At 52.6% G+C, this 16,146-nt stretch overlaps 1 protein-coding gene across 3 annotated transcripts in view; it reads left to right on the top strand.

The window, feature by feature from the left end:
- PACSIN2 (protein kinase C and casein kinase substrate in neurons 2) overlaps positions 1-16,146 on the top strand; it is a 128,602-nt gene that overhangs the window by 38,664 nt on the left and 73,792 nt on the right. The window contains exon 1 of one of the 3 annotated variants that reach the window (XM_070053000.1): positions 6,108-6,234. The exons of the other annotated variants lie outside the window; for them this stretch is intronic. The gene's annotated coding sequence lies outside the window, so the exon portion shown is untranslated. Of the gene's footprint in view, positions 1-6,107; positions 6,235-16,146 lie in introns of those variants that run through there. 3 annotated transcript variants of the gene reach the window in all.

Below are 16,146 nucleotides of genomic sequence, written 5' to 3'. Positions count from 1 at the left end.
CAGGAGCCAGGTGCTTCTCCTGGTCTCCCATGGGGTGCAGGGCCCAAGCACTTGGGCCATCCTCCACTGCACTCCCTGGCCACAGCAGAGAGCTGGCCTGGAAGAGGGGCAACCGGGACAGAATCCAGTGCCCCGACCGGGACTAGAACCCGGGGTGCCGGCGCCACAGGCGGAGGATTAGCCTAGTGAGCCGTGGCGCCGGCTGAGTCGTGTACCATTTGAAGACAGAAACCAGCACCTTAAACCGTCCTTTAGATTCCTGCTGTGCAGACTGCCCGCAGCTGTTGAAGCCTGTCCTGTCCTGGCACCAGTGCACGTCTTGCTGCGGTGATGGTGGAGGCCTTGAGGTCGCCTGGGGAGAGTCGTGTGTGTGTGTGTGTGCGCGCGTGTGTGCCAGAGACCAGCTGTTCTGAGGACTGAGGCTTCTAGTGTGGGTCATGACGTGGTGTCAGCATCGCGCTGTGACGCAGGGGCCTGTGCTGGGCAGGAGAGAGCCCTGCACCCCTGCAGAAGACTTCTCTCCCCTCCCCCTCCTGTTCTCCTGCTTCCACGCTCTCCCCCTCCCCCGCCTCTCTCATTTGTTGAGAAATTAATTTGGACTTGCTTAGGGGCTAGGACACGATAACACCAGGGTACCAGCTGTCCCGGTCAAGCCAGACCATTTCTTCTACTCGAGCAGTTCCTTGTGCCAGGGCCAGTGCTGTGGCACCGTGCCGCCCGTGATGCCGGCATCCTGGCTCTGCCACTTCTGTCTAGCTCCTTGCTGGTGCGCCTGCGAAAGCAGCAGAGGATGGCCCAAGTGCTTGGGTCTCTGCACCCATGTGGGAGACCCTGACTTTGGTCCAGCCCAACCCTAGCTCTCGCTCTCGCTCTCCCCCTGCCTCCCTCTCCCTCTCCCCCTGCCTCCCTCTCCCTCTCCCCCTGCCTCCCTCTCCCTCTCTCCCTGCCTCCCTCTCCCTCTCTCCCTGCCTCCCTCTCCCTCTCCCCCTGCCTCCCTGCCTCCCTCTCCCTCTCCCTCTCTCTCTCCCCCTGCCTCCCTCTCCCTCTCTCCCTCTCCCCCTGCCTCCCTCTCCCCCTGCCTCCCTCTCCCTCTCCCCCTGCCTCCCTCTCCCTCTCCCTCTCCCTCTCGCTCTCGCTCTCCCCCTGCCTCCCTCTCCCTCTCCCTCTCCCCCTGCCTCCCTCTCGCTCTCCCTCTCTCCCTGCCTCCCTGCCTCCCTCTCCCTCTCCCTCTCCCCCTGCCTCCCTCTCCCTCTCTCCCTGCCTCCCTCTCCCTCTCTCCCTGCCTCCCTCTCCCTCTCCCTCTCCCCCTGCCTCCCTCTCCCTCTGTAATGTGCCTTTCACAGGAATAAACACATCTTCAGAGGTTCCGTGGGCCTCCTTGTAGCCAGTCCCCATTTCTCCCTCCCGGTCCCGCAGCGGCTCTGTCGTTGTAGCTGAGAAGGGACTTGTTAGGGCCCCACACACAGGTGGACGCAGCGCTGCTGTTTTGCACCGCGTGGTGTTTCTGTGACTCACTCACGTGGCGTCTGACTCCTTCCTTTGTGTTGCCCAGTTGAGGCCACACGTGGTGGAGTTTGTTGTGAGTGGAGAACCCAGGTGCGACGGAGTGTGTGCGTGGGCTTTCTGTGGCTGCACCCCACCCCTGCCTTTCCACAGATTTGAGCAAGTCAACCAGATTTGGGGAGCCGTCTTCTTTCCTTCCTGCCTGGGGGTGTTGCTAGTTGTTGAGTGGCCTGTCTGCTCAGAGCCGCTCTTCCCTGCCCCGGCACGTAGCACCCGAGCATCTCAGCGGAGGGGAGATTGGACTTCTTAGCCTGGCTTCGCTGTTGCTGCTGACAGTGGGCCACCAGGCCTTGCATTCGAGGCCGGCTGTGTCTGGGGGTCCAGGTTCACAGGTCCTGTGGGCCTGCCCAGTGCCGCGCTGCCCGGTACCCGTGCCTGCGCTCCAGGCTGCTGCCGTGGAGGGGTTCTGTTAAGCCCGGCCCGACCTCAGCTGTCAGTGTAGGCAGGGAGGTTAGGACTGCCGCCTGCTCTCGTTCACTGCAAGTCAGTTCCTGTGCGCCTTAGCCCTGCAAGTCCCCGTGGGAGACGGGCTGCCTGGGCGTGGAGAGCTGGGGGCACTGCTGAAGGGTAGTTGCTTTCTGAAGTGATGGAAGTGCCCTGAAATCTGCTGTGGCGCCGTTTACACAGATCCGTGGCAGAGCTGAGTGTCACTGTAAATGAGTGAATCCATACAGCGTGTGAATGGCATCTCGTGAGGCTGTGGGGCAAGGGTGGGCCGGGAGCAGTGACGGCGCAGTTCATAGAGGGGTCTTGTTCTCTCCCCAGAACACGACCTGTCCTAGGGCCCCGCTTTCCCTCACAGGGAGTTCCCTGGGGGGAGCCAGTGTGCTACCAAGGTGCTGTGAGTGGCTGGGATGTGAGTCTGAATCCTCTGGGCCTGTGTCAGCTGGCTGACCTGGGGCAGGTTGCTTCCCCTCCCCCTTCCTGTCAGCCGGGGCTAGCAGGGCCCATCTCAGGGGTCTTTGAGCAGCCATTGTGTGACTGTCACGACAAACGGCCTGAGAGAGAGGCGGCCTTGTCAGGCCCTGTCCTGAGGGCTGCCGGCCGTGCGTGTGGTCTCCATGTGGTGTGCCTACGACATGCGTGTACTCAGCCACTGGGGGAGGGTGGGGCTGGGGCGCTCTGGCTGACTTGGCGGGCTCAGTCTCCCTGCTGCTGGCCACATGGCTCGAGTGGACTGGTGGCACCCTCTTGGTGATCCCGCGTCCTCTCCTCTGCTCTTTGGCAGGGTGCCCTGGCCCTCGGGACACACGGAGTTTAGCATTTACTGTGCACACGGTTTCTGTGGAGTCAGCCCAGGGCAGAGACCTGGGCTTCTTCAGCTGTGGAGCGCTAAGCCCCTAAGCACTGTGCTTAGCACTGGTGGTTGTTGAATGACTGCCCCGTGGTTTCAAGTCTGGCGACAGAAGCCAGATCAAAACTGGAAATACCGGCTTAGGGACTGCACGCATGCCAGAAATTAGCGGGTGAGTTTCCCGGAGCAGCGTTTCGGTCCCAGGCCTCAGTGGCTGTGCCTGGGCCCCAGCGCAGAAGGGCTGCCCCAGCAGCCGTCCCGTCCTCCGTCCTCCTCGGGGTGGGAAGGAGAGTGGCTTTCTGCCGCCATGGAGTCCTCTGGTGCAGTGTAGCTGACGTGGTGGGTGGGAGAGGGTGTCCCCACCTTACCGGCAGGTTGCTTTTAGTATTATTTCATGGCCCCTCATTCTTCAGTGAAAATTAAGATTTTCATTAAGCAGCATTTGTATCTAAGACTCAGCTCAGATCCTGTAAGGAAGCCAAGAGTGAAACAGTGAGATATGCCTGGGAGTCTTGAGGCTGGCAGCTGGGTTCAGACCCTCAGCTACCCCGTACCTGCTGTGGGGCACTGGGCAACTTGCCAAACTTCTCTGAACCCAGTTGTCCAGCCTAGGAAATGGAGCAAACAGTACTTAGCCTCGTAGAGTTATTTTCATATTTAAGTAGAAAAAAATGTGATCTCTATATAAATGTTTATTGAATAGCCTGTGTTTGTTGGTTAAAAAAAGAGAATTTAAAAAGCAATTAGACTTTTAAAAGAATAAGAATCGGGCCAGTGCTGTGGCATAGTAGGTTAAGCCTCTGCCTGCAGCACTGGCATACATATGGGTGTGGGTTCGAGTCCTGGCAGCTCCACTTCCAATCCAGCTCTCTGCTGTGGCCTGGGAAAGCAGTGGAAGATGGCCCAAATACTTGGGTCCCTGAACCCACATGGGTGACCCCGAGGAAGCTCCTGGCTCCTGGCTCCAGATCAGCCCAGCTCAGGGTGTTGCAGCCATCTGGGGAGAGAACCAGCAGATGGAAGATCTCTCTCTGTCTCTCCCTCTCTCTGTGTGTAACGCTGCCTCTTGAATAAATAAATCTTTATAAAAAATGAATAAATTTTTGAGAGGAAGAGTGTGAATAAACGTACCTTGCTGTGATGCCCTAATGTGAACTCTGGCCGCCTGGCTTGGTGAAGGGCACGTGTGGAGAGTCTCCTCGCCAGGGCCCAGGCCCACCCTCCCTCCTAGTGGACACGGTGCTCCCCAGGTATGGCTGACCTGGGGCTCTGCTCTGTCTCTTGTAGCAGTGTGATTGGTTCAACAAGGCTGATGACAGAATAGAGTGAGATGTGCGCTGTGTTGGGTTCCTTGCCTTTTTGGTGTATGTGCACGTGTGGAGGATGATATAGTTTTCCATGTGGTGTAAGTTATCATGGGTCAAGTGATAGAGTCTCGTTGATATGGTCTTTGCTTTATTGTTATTTTTTCTATTAAGGACTTTCTAAGCCCAAGATTTTAGAAAGAAAAACCTTAACCTATTTTGTTTTCTTGTAAAATGAGACTAGATAGATTATTAAAAAAATCATTCATTTACTTGAAAGAGAAAGATCTTCCAACTACTGGCTCAGTCTCCAAATGCCTGCACCAGCTGGGGTGGCCAGGCTGAAGTCAAGAGCTGTGTCTTCCATGTGGGCGCAGGGACCACCTGCTGCCCTCCGGACGTACATCAGCAGGGAGCTGGGGTAGGGAGCCGAGCTGGCACTTGACTGGGGGACGGGATGCGGAGCTGGGAAGCAGTGCCTTCAGTGCTACAGCAATGCCTGCCCAGCACGGCCGTGGGTCACCTCACATTCTTGCAGTATAGTCTGTTGTGTTTTTTTGGTGTTTTTTTTTGACAGGCAGAGTGGACAGTGAGAGAAAGACAGAGAGAAAGGTCTTCCTTTACCGTTGGTTCACCCTCCAATGGCTGCTGCGGCCAGCGCACCGCACTGATCTGAAGCCAGGAGCCAGGTGCTTCTCCTGGTCTCCCATGCGGGTACAGGGCCCAAGCACTTGGGCCATCCTCCACTGCCTTCCCGGGCCACAGCAGAGAGCTGACCTGGAAGAGGAGCAACCGGGACAGAATCCGGTGCCCCAACAGGGACTAGAACCCAAAGTGCTGGCGTCGCAGGCGGAGGATTAGCCTAGTGAGCCGTGGCGCCGGCCTGTAGTATAGTCTTTGTCTTTTACATATTTTCCCTTTACCATATTGGAGTACTTCCCTTGGGCCCACGTGCAGGGCAGCAGCTGTTTGAATTGGCCCCGTTGGGGTCAATACCACTTGACTAGCTTCTAGCTTTCCATGGTGGTGGGGGATGGGTGTGTGTCTTTGGGAGGGCATGTTGGGGAATTAAGTCCTTGAAATATTTGTTTTCTGTTTTTGCAGATTAGTTTCAATATCTGCTCCTTCCTATAGTATATTTTTTATGTTGTATGGAGATCTTCTGTCTACTGGCTTATTCCCCAGATGGCCACAGTGACTGTGGCTGGGCCAGGGCAAAGCCAGGAGCCTGGAACTCCATCTGGGTCTCCCCCATGGGTGGCAGGCTGTAGCTTACCACGCTGCACCACAATGCTGGACCCTAGGCACGTGCATTTTAAAATGCTGAGTTAGGGTCTCTTACTTCCCACTTGAAATTACGGTATTTTTTTTCCCTTTACTTTCAATTCTTCTTAAAGAAGTGGGGTTTTTTTTGTTTGTTTTTTTGCCTCTGGGGAGTCAATTTGCTTATTGGGGTCCCACTTCATGGAGACAGTCACGCAGCTGTCATGCAGGGTTGCTCTGCCTTCTGCCTGCACCGGCTTCCTGTCCACCTGCTAACAAGCTGTTCTGCAAGGTGTGTCCTGTGTGTGGGGACAGTGGGAGACTGTCCTCTGCACGAGTCCCCGGGACTCCGGACCTTGGACACAGAGCTTCTCTTGTTTTCCTCTCCTAAGCAGAAGGAGCCCAAACAGGAGAAGAGCCTGAGTGTCGGGTCGATGCAGACTAGCTTCTATACAGGTTGGGTTTTTCCCAGGGGCAGGTGAGGAGCAATAAGAATTTGGTCGTCAGACCTTTCTCTCCTGACTTGCCATGGAAACAGATTTCTGTTTGGACGCTTTCTGTAGAGGGCTCCCTGTGCTGGCCACAGCAGGCAGGAGCCGCCCAGCCGCCTGGGAACCTGGTGCCCACATGAATGCAGCCGTGCAGGGGAATGACCTTATCTGGGCAGCCAACAGGAAATGATGAAATGTGCGGGGAGAATTCGCTGGGAGGCGGAGGTCGGCCCGGCCAGCGGGGTCAGAAGAGGCGGGTGCGGAGCTGATCCGCAGAGCCGGTGGCTGAAGCCCGCATCCGCAGGAGAACCAGGAGAACGTGAGTGTGCTGTTCAGGCGTGCGTTGCTCTTAAGGAGACCTTTCTGGAAGCAGAGTTCCGTTGACTCCCCCTGCTCTCTCAGAAGGCTCACCTTGCAGGCGAGCGCCTGACGCAAGTGCTGAGCTGGTTCCGTGTTAACCAGCGAGGCTGTTCCACCCAGAACGCTGGGAGCAGGTGTGGGAGCGTCGGTCTAAACGAACGAAGGGTTGTGCTTTATCATGTTTGACGCTGGTTTTAAAACCTCTGTGCGGGGTTGCTTTCAAAGTAGACGGGATGGCTGCAGCTTTGCTTTGCCTCTTTCAGACCAGCTTGCAGGCTTCTGCTCTGGGCGCTCTGGCTGGGGGGTGAAGCGAGTGACTGAACAGTGACGCCCCTCCCCGCCTAAGACTGTGTTTACTGCATGCTCACTTTCTTTCCCTCACAGCAGGTGTAGTCCACACACGTGCAGGGGGCTGGCAGAGGACAGCACCGTGTGGAGAGGTCAGCTCCAGGCTCCCCGGTCAGCCCCTGCTCCCCAGTTAGCATGCCGCCTGCTCCGAGCCCCTTCCTCGGCCCCCCGCCCCCCGCCCCGGGAGTCAGCTCTCTCCTTTCTCTTATTAGCTGGACTCTGTGCCCTTGTCCCATCTGAGGGCTGTCACTAGACACTTTGTTTATATTTTTATTGGATAGCGAAAGGTAAAAGTTTTATTGTTTTAATAACTGAGCAATTTTACGTACATTTTTAATTGCTTCTTATCTTGGAAGTCATGTTCTGGAATTGAAAAGTCGTGGCTTCTCCCTCCCACTTTATGTGTGCAGCATTGTAGTTCCAGTTAGAAGGCTTTGTACAACACAGCTCCTGGTAGCTAACTGACCATCACCAGTGAGCTCTGTTTATTGGGTTACCTGTCTGTGGCTTCCTGTTGCCTTCAGAAAATGCCAGGGTGGTGGAGGCTGTGTCACACGGAGCAGCACGTTCAGGTCGCTGCCTGCTGTGCTCTGTACTTCTAACACTGCAGGGTCTCGTCGGAACATGTCCAGAAACCCTCAAAGTCTCTGCTCTGTCTTTCGGACCTCAGTCGGGTCCACCAGTTTTGTCTTTCCTTTATAGCTCTGAATAACTGAATTCTCGAGGAGTTCTACATGCTACATTTTTGAAAATAAGAGAGATTTTGTAACATCAAACCAAGGCATGTCAACTAGGAGACCTGTGCCACTAAGTAAAAATAAGCATCCTTTCTTGGGATCTGTTTCTTTGAACAGCTTTAGTCCTTTGTCATTTCTGCCCAGCATGTAATTCTGTTATTGATTTGGTGGCGTAATTTAGAAGGTGAAACAGAATATTTAGAGTCATGGCTCTCAGAGTCTGTATGGCCAGGCCCCTCATTTTAACAAAGCAGTTGGGGCGGACACACAGAAGACTTGTCCAAGGTCACCGGACTGTGTGTGCCGAGCCCTGGCTCGGTCCCCTTTGCCTGTGGCAGCCTGCTTTTCCCACATTGTTAGTCCAGATTGGTAGCCCTTGGCTAAGAGTGGCTTTTCTTCTGATGAGTCCATTTTAATTTGTTTCATTTTCAGATGCTTGGCTGTTAGTCCATTACATTCTCCCTGTATGTGCCATTTGACAGATGTAAAATGAACAACATATAATGTAAAACAAAGAACATGATAAGTCACAGAGCACTGACGTTTCTCCCCTAAGGTACTTTTTCTTAGAAACAAGGAGTTCTCTATAGTTTTTCTGCCTCGCCCCTAAATTAGGTCTTAATCATTTGTAATTGACGTAAGTGAGCCTTATTATGTGATTGTCTGCTAGGTAAGTACACCAAACTGATTAACATTACAGCAGGTAAAAGAATAGGGAGGCCTCAGCTCCTCGTTGGAACAGAGTTCTTTTGTGAACGGAAAACCCCACGGCTCCGCATTTCTGTGTAGTCCCTGTGAGGACAAGCCTGTCTTTTTTTTTCTTTTTAAATTTATTTTATTGATTTGAAAGAGCACAGACTTTATACACAGAGAAAGAAGGAGAGGCAGAGAGAGAGAGAGGCAGAAAGAGAGAGAGAGAGAGAGAGGTCTTCCATCTGCTGGTTCACTCCCCAATTGGCTGCAATGGCCATAGTTGCGCCGATCTGAAGCCAGGAGCCAGGAGCTTCCTCCAGGTTTTCCCGTGCCGGTGCAGGGGCCCAAGGACTTGGGCCATCTTTTACTGCCCTCCCAGGCCATAGCAGAGAGCGGGATCGGAACAGGAGCAGCTGGACTTGCCCTGGTGCCCACTGGAGGCGGAGGCTTTACCCGCTGTGCCACAGCACTGGCCTCGATAATCCTGTCTTGAGGTGAACCGAACAGATTTTAAAAAGGGACAGTTTCAAAAACAGAATTCACTATAATGTAATGATTAATTTATAAAGATGGGATTACTCTTAACTTTCTAGAATCATTAAAAATAGTCTCTGCTTGAACGTTGCATTTGGAGGGGCTGGCCTTGTGCTGCCACACGAGCATTTCGTGTTGGGTCCCGGCTGCTCTGCTTCCAGTCCAGCTCCCTGCTGATGCGCGTGGAAGGGCAGTGGAAGTGGCCCAAGTGCTTGGGCCCAGCCACCCTGTGGGAAGCTCAGATGAGTTTAAAAACTTCATGGAAAATGTGTGCTAAGAAAAAACTGCGTAATTTCAAAAATTATAAAAATTACAAGACAACTGCATGTGGACCCTCCTGAGGTGAGATGTGGGTAGGGCATGCTGGGGGCAGTGCTGACTGTTTACAGGCCTCAATCCGACTCCCCCGCCTGTCCAAGGCCACCGTAAGATGCCACGTGGGAGTTCATGGAGCAGTACCTACTTGGGTTCTGTAAAGTGACCAGCATATATACTTGGAAGAATTTCTGAACATAATTCCTGGAAAATGGTCATTTTTATAAATATTCTATCGTACTTGAAGTTGAATTTATATGAGCCACAGCCAAAGTGGGACGCGTGGGCAGAGCTGCGTCTTCCCCTTGGTGTCCTGGTAGAGGCTTTCTGCCAGGGTCCCTGAAGCACCTGCCGCATCAGCTGATGAGCTGGAGACAGCATCCCGGGGCCTGGGCGCTCCCATAATCGAGTCACCTTTGGTCTTGTTAGCATTTTGTCACTTCTGTACTTTCATTAGTGTCGAGTGTAAGATATTTCAACTGCTTTATTTTCTTAATACGCTGAACTTTTTTGTTGTCTGTCCAAGGCAACAAGTACATTTGATACCCTGTCTTCCCCAGCCCCCGCTTGCACTGTGAAGGGATGGCTGACTACCTCCGTGCTGGCTTTGCCGCAGGGGCAGCCTGGAGCTGCTGTTGGCTCAAGGATCTTGAGAGCTGGGGCTGTTGGCCACTGGGCCTTCCTCACGTCCATCTCTGCTGAGGGTGGTGGCCTCAGAACGTCCCCTGAGACTTGGGGAAGCTTTTCCCAGTGTTGTAGGAGGGTGTGTGCGTGAGTCTGGTGAGACAGCGCCACTGAGATGCGGTCTGAATGAGTGACAGTGACAGACATGGTCTCAGTGAGTGACAGTGACAGACATGGGTCTCAGTGACAGACACGGGTCTGAGTGAGTGACAGTGACAGACACGGGTCTCAGTGACAGACACGGGTCTGAGTGAGTGACAGTGACAGACACGGGTCTGAGTGAGTGACAGTGACAGACACGGATCTCAGTGACAGACACGGGTCTGAGTGAGTGACAGTAACAGACACGGGTCTCAGTGAGTGAGTGACAGTGACAGACACGGGTCTGAGTGAGTGAGTGACAGTGACAGACACGGGTCTCAGTGAGTGAGTGACAGTGACAGACACGGTCTCAGTGAGTGAGTGACAGTGACAGACACGGGTCTGAGTGAGTGAGTGACAGTGACAGACACGGGTCTCAGTGAGTGAGTGACAGTGACAGACACGGTCTCAGTGAGTGACAGTGACAGACACGGGTCTCAGTGAGTGAGTGACAGTGACAGACACGGGTCTCAGTGAGTGACAGTGACAGACACGGTCTCAGTGAGTGAGTGACAGTGACAGACACGGTCTCAGTGAGTGACAGTGACAGACACGGGTCTCAGTGACAGTGACAGACATGGGTCTCAGTGAGTGAGTGACAGTGGCAGACACGGTCTGAGTGAGTGAGTGAGGGTTGCAGTGCTCCTCTTTCCAGACATTGCCCCTGAGGCACGGTGGCCACGCTGCCCTGGGCTGTCACCTGCACGCCGCGCTCTGCCTCGATGCCGGTGACGCGGAGCTGTCTGTCTGACATTGCTGGTGATCCTGGAGTTGTGGCCTGTTCTCTTCTCATTAGACGCGGACATGAATCACGGGTCGGGAACCTTTCCGGGGACCCAGGCACACTCCATTTTGGATGTTAACGCCGTCTCACAGAGCGGTGTGCCAGTGGCCAGCACGGTAGCGCAGAATTTAATCTGGCTGTTCCTGCTGTGTTCCTGTCTTTGCTTCCCGCTAGGGTTTGCTCGGCAGTAGAGTCCTTGAGGGAGAGTGCCTGCTGGGAAGTGCTTACTGACAAGGTGTGGTCGCTGACCTTCCCCACTTGGGGTTCTCCCTGCATCTGTGTTGATGTACAGTTTCACAAAATGAGTGATGCACAGGGCGGTTTGGGGGCAGTAGAGTGAGTTCTGTCCCTGTGACTCACACATAAAAACCAGTACAGGTGTAGTGGAGTAGATACTGGGGTTCACTCCTGAAATGCACCCTACACAGCCAGGACGGGCCAGGCTGAAGCCAGGAACCCAGAACCCCATCCAGGTCTCCAGCGTGAGTGGCAGGGCCCAGGCACTTGAGTTACCGTCTGCTGCCTCACAGGATGCGTTAGCAAGAAGTTGTGTGAAAGGGGACTGCCGGGATTCAGGTTGCCTTCCTGATACGGGGTGCGGGCACGCAGGCAGCGCTCCCCCGTGGTGCTGGTGCCGTGATACCTCCCGCCCCAGGTCTGGTGTTGCTTCTCCTGGAGCTTCTGCAGGGTGGGCTCAACCTCAGGCGTGTGTAAGGATGTGCTCTCCAGGTAGAGCCCGTCGCCCTCTGTCGCTTCTCCAGCCCTTACACTACCCAGTGGTGTGACTTTAAGTCGCCTGACCCCACTGGACTGCCAGCAAGGGCTTTGTCGCTTGTGCTCAGCTGGACCCCCGTGCCTTGCGCCGGGCCTATCATGCCACGAATCTTTGAGGACTTTGTTAGAGGAAAGAATTCTAGGCTTTTTTTTTTTTTTTAAGTTAATCATCCACCCTTAATTGTGTACTTTTTTTTTTTTTTTTTTTTTTTTTTTTTTTTTTTTTTTTTTGCCAGGCAGAATTAGACAGAGAGAGAGAGAGAGACAGAGAGAAAGGTCTTCCTTCTGTTGGTTCACTCCCCAAATGGCTGCTACGGTCGGCGCTGCGCCGATCCGAAGCCAGGAGCCAGGTGCTTCCTCCCAGTCTCCCATGTGGGTGCAGGGACCCAAGCTAAATGTGTTCTTTTGAAATAAACTCAAGTGTTGAGCATTTTGGACGTCGAATGCTGCAGTGGCCTGAATGCTGCTGTGAGCTGTCTTCGCGTCGGGTTGCCGTTGGCGTGTTGGCTTCAGGCTTTGGCAGCAGTGACTGCTACAGCAGAGCAGTTCCTCAGCCCACGGCCTGGTCCGCACGGCAGCAGCTGCTCCTCTCCTGAGCCTGCACCTTCTTCCAGACTGCTGCGTGTCTGCCCTCGGCCCTCTCCGTCGCCGTCGCCCCGTCGCCGTCGCCCCGTCAGCTGTGACCTTGTCCTTATCTCCCTGGAATTCCAAGCTGGCTGAATAGGGAAAAAGTGCTGATTTTGTTGAGGAGAAGGTAGCATAAGCAAAGTGGAGGAAGTGGATTCCCAGGGGAGAGTTTGAGAGACGTTTGCTGTGGAAAATCTACAGAAGGAAGAGGGGCACCGTGGAGCAGCGTGGGAAATGTGGCCACACAGCAGCGCGTGGAGACACGGCCCATGACGCCCTGTGGGGTGTCACCCTGGGTCTCACCCCGCCTTGAGCACGGAGCAGCGCCCCCGGCCCACCCCGCGCACGCCTCTGGGTATCCACTGAAGGAACAGACACTCCACCGAGACAGAGGCGGACTTTGAAGGTAAAACCCTTCAAGGGGAAAACCAGCAAGTGATTCCACACATGCCTGAAAGTAAACACCGAACCAGAAGAAAGAAGAACCAAGAAAACAGCATCACTCCCCAAAGGAACACAGCACCACTTCCGTGTTAGAGTCTGAAGATGAAGAGTGGCGAAATGCCTGAAAATGAACTCAAAAGAATGATCATAAAATAACTCACACACAGAGAAGCAGATTCATGAGATAGAGAAATCCACACATGATAATGGATGAGAAGTTTTCCCGAGAAATTGCGATATTGAAGAGAAATTGAACTGAAATATTAGACATCAAGAATTCGGGGCCGGCGCCGAGGCTCGCTTGGCTAATCCTCCGCCTGCGGCGCCGGCATCCTGTATGGGTGCTGGGTTCTAGTCCTGGTTGCTCCTTTTCCAGTCCAGCTCTCTGCTGTGGCCCGGGAGTGCAGTGGAGGATGGCCCAAGTGCTTGGGCCCTGAACCCACATGGGAGACCCGGAGGAAGCACCTGGCTCCTGCCTTCGGATGGGCACAGCGCCGGCCGTAGCAGCCATTGGAGGGTGCACCAACGGAAGGAAGACCTTTCTCTCTTTCTCTCCCTCTCTCTCTCTCTCTCTCTCTCACACACACACACACACACTGTCTATAACTCTACCTGTCAAATAAATTAAAAAAAAATGAAGAATTCAGTATATCAAATAGAAAATATAGTGGAAAGAGTCAACAATAGACCTGGTGAGGCAAAAGAAAGACTATCCAAGGTAGAAGACAAATCCTTGGAAATAGCTCAGAAAGACCAAAAAAAATTAGAAAAACTGAAAATAGCATTCAGGATTTATGGGATACCATCAAATGACCAAACATATGTGGCTTAGGAGTTCCTGAAGGTGTGGAAAAAGAGGATGGATCAAAGGGCTTTTCAGCAACATAATGGCAGAAAACTTTCCTGTTTCTGAAAGAAAGCGACACCCAAGTGTAGCAAGCGCACAGCGCTAATAGATATGATCAGAAAAGGGCACCGGCCCTTTGTCCAGCCTTACAAATGATTTTTTTATAGATTAATTTATTTATTATAAAGGCAGAAGTAGAGAGAGAGAGATAGGTCTTCCATCCTCTGGTTTACTCTCCAGAAAAGGGCAACGGCCATTGCTGGTCCAATCTGGAGCCAGGAGCTTCTTTTCAGGTCTCCCACATAAGTTCAGGGACCCAAGCACTTGGGCCACCTTCTACTGCTTTCCCAGGCCATAGCAGAGAGCTGGATGGGAAGTGGAGCAGCCGGGTCTCAAGCTAGCATCCATATTGGATGCAGGCACTGCAGGCAGCAGCTTTACCTACTGCGCCACAGCACCAGCCCCACAAATGATTTGTGAGGATGTTCTATGTGTAGAAACAGAAAATGATAGTCATCATTATAAAAAAAAACATGAAAACAGAAAATCTCCTAGTAAAAGTACAAAGGAAATCCAAAGCAAACAATAGGAATATTTATGGGAATATGGTAGGACCAAATCATCACTTATCAGTAACAATCTTGAATGTAAATGGCCTAAATTCTCCAATTAAAAATACATAATGACTGTATTAAAAATCAAGACTCATCTATTTGCTGCCCACAAGAAACACACTTCACCAACAATGGTACACCCAGACTAGAAATGAAAGGATGGGGGCCAGTGCTGTGGCACGATGGGTTAAAGCCCTGGCCTACACTGCTGGCATCCTGTATGGGTGCTGGTTTGAGTCCCGGCTGCTCCTCTTCTGATCCAGCTCTCCGCTGTGGCCTGGGAAAGCAGTAGAAGATGGCCCAAGTCCTTGGATCCCTGCACCTATGTGGGAGACCCAGAAGAAGCTCCTGACTCCTGGCCTGGGATCAGCTTAGCTCTGGAGTGAACCAGCAGTTGGAAGACCTTTCTCTCTAGCTCTACCTCTCTCTGTAACTCTTCCCTCCCTCCCTCTCTCTTTTCCTTTCCTTCCCTTTCCCTTTTCTTTCATTCGATTTTTCATTATTATTATTTGACAGGTAGAGTTATAGACAGTGAGAGAGAGACACACAGAGAGAAAGGTCTTCCTTCCGTTGGTTCACTCCCCAAATGGCTGCTACGGCCGGTGGGCTGCGCTGATCCAAAGCCAGGAGCCAGGTGCTTCTTCCTGGTCTCCCATGCGGGTGCAGGGGCCCAAGGACTTGGACCATCTTCTACTGCTTTCCCAGGCCATAGTAGAGAGCTGGATCAGAAGAGGAGCAGCCGGGACTAGAACCGGCTCCCATATGGGATGCCGGCACTTCAGGCCAAGGCGTTAACCCACTGTGCCACAGCGCCGGTCCCTAGAGTGCCTGGTTATTTAAAACAAATGTTAATGGATCTAAAGGGAGACATAGACTCCAATACAGTAGTAATGGGACTCCAACATCCAACTTTCTTCAATGGACTTTCTTCATTCAACTTTCTTCAACTGGAGAGAAAATTAACAAAGAAACAACAGACCAGCGCCGCGACTCACTAGCTAATCCTCCGCCTTGTGGCGCCAGCACACCGGGTTCTAGTCCCGGTCGGGGTGCTGGATTCTGTCCTGGTTGCCCCTCTTTCAGGCCAGCTCTCTGCTGTGGCCAGAGAGTGCAGTGGAGGATGGCCCAGGTACTTGGGCCCTGCATCTGCATGGGAGACCAGGATAAGTACCTGGCTCCTGCCATCAGATCAGCGCAGTGCGCCGGCCGTGGCGGCCATTGGAGGGTGAACCAACGGCACATGAAGACCTTTCTCTGTCTCTCTCTCTCTCACTGTCCACTCTGCCTGTCCCAAAGAGAGAGAGAGAGAGAGAGAGAGAGAGAGAAAGAACAGAGCTATCTACACCATACACCGAATGTACTTAACTGATATCTACAGAACATTTCATCCCACAGTTGAAGAATACACACTCTTTTCATTCATTGGTGCATGGACTTTCTCTAGGATAGACCATACGCTAGGCCCTAAAGCAAGTCTCAGCAAATTTAATAAAAGTGAAATCATACCATGTATCTTTTCTGGCCACAGTGGAATGAAGCTGGAAATTAACAACTTAAGAATCTCTAGAAAATATGCAAATATATGGAGACTGAATAACACACTCTGAATGAACAGTGGGTCATAGAAGAAATCCAAAGAGAATTTTAAAAATTCCTGGAAATGGATGAAGATGACAGTCCAGCATATCAAAACTTATGGGATACAACAAAAGCAGTGTTAAGATGGAAATTTATAGCAATTAGTGCCTACATCTAGAAATTGGAAGAATATCAAATAAGTGATCTATCAGTGCATCTCAGGGACCTTGAAAAACACCAACAAACCAAACCCCAAATTAGTAGAAAAGAAATAAAATTAGAGAAGAAATAAAATTGAAACAAAAGTATGAAAGATCAGTGAAATGAAGAGCTGGCTTTTTTTTTTTTTTTTTGACAGGCAGAGTGGACAGTGAGAGAGAGAGAGACAGAGAGAAAGGTCTTCCTTTGCTGTTGGTTCACCCTCCAATGGCCGCCGCGGCCAGCATGCCGCGGCCGGCTGGCGCGCTGATCCGATGGCAGGAGCCAGGTACTTATCCTGGTCTCCCATGGGGTGCAGGACCCAAGTACTTGGGCCATCCTCCACTGCACTACTGGGCCACAGCAGAGAGCTGGCCTGGAAGAGGGGCAACCGGGACAGAATCCGGCGCCCCGACCGGGACTAGAACCCGGTGTGCCAGAAAAATTAAGCAAAATTGATACACCAGTGGCCAACTAACCAAAAAAGAGGGAAAAGACCCAAATCAGTAAAATCAGAGATACCACAGAAATAAGAAGGATAATCAGGAATTAC

This window comes from Oryctolagus cuniculus, chromosome 11 (genome assembly GCF_964237555.1).
Source record: "Oryctolagus cuniculus chromosome 11, mOryCun1.1, whole genome shotgun sequence".
In the NCBI taxonomy this organism is placed as follows: Eukaryota; Metazoa; Chordata; class Mammalia; order Lagomorpha; family Leporidae; genus Oryctolagus; species Oryctolagus cuniculus.
The sequence above is the reverse complement of the archived record's forward strand: the minus strand, read 5'-3'. Positions and strand labels throughout refer to the sequence as shown.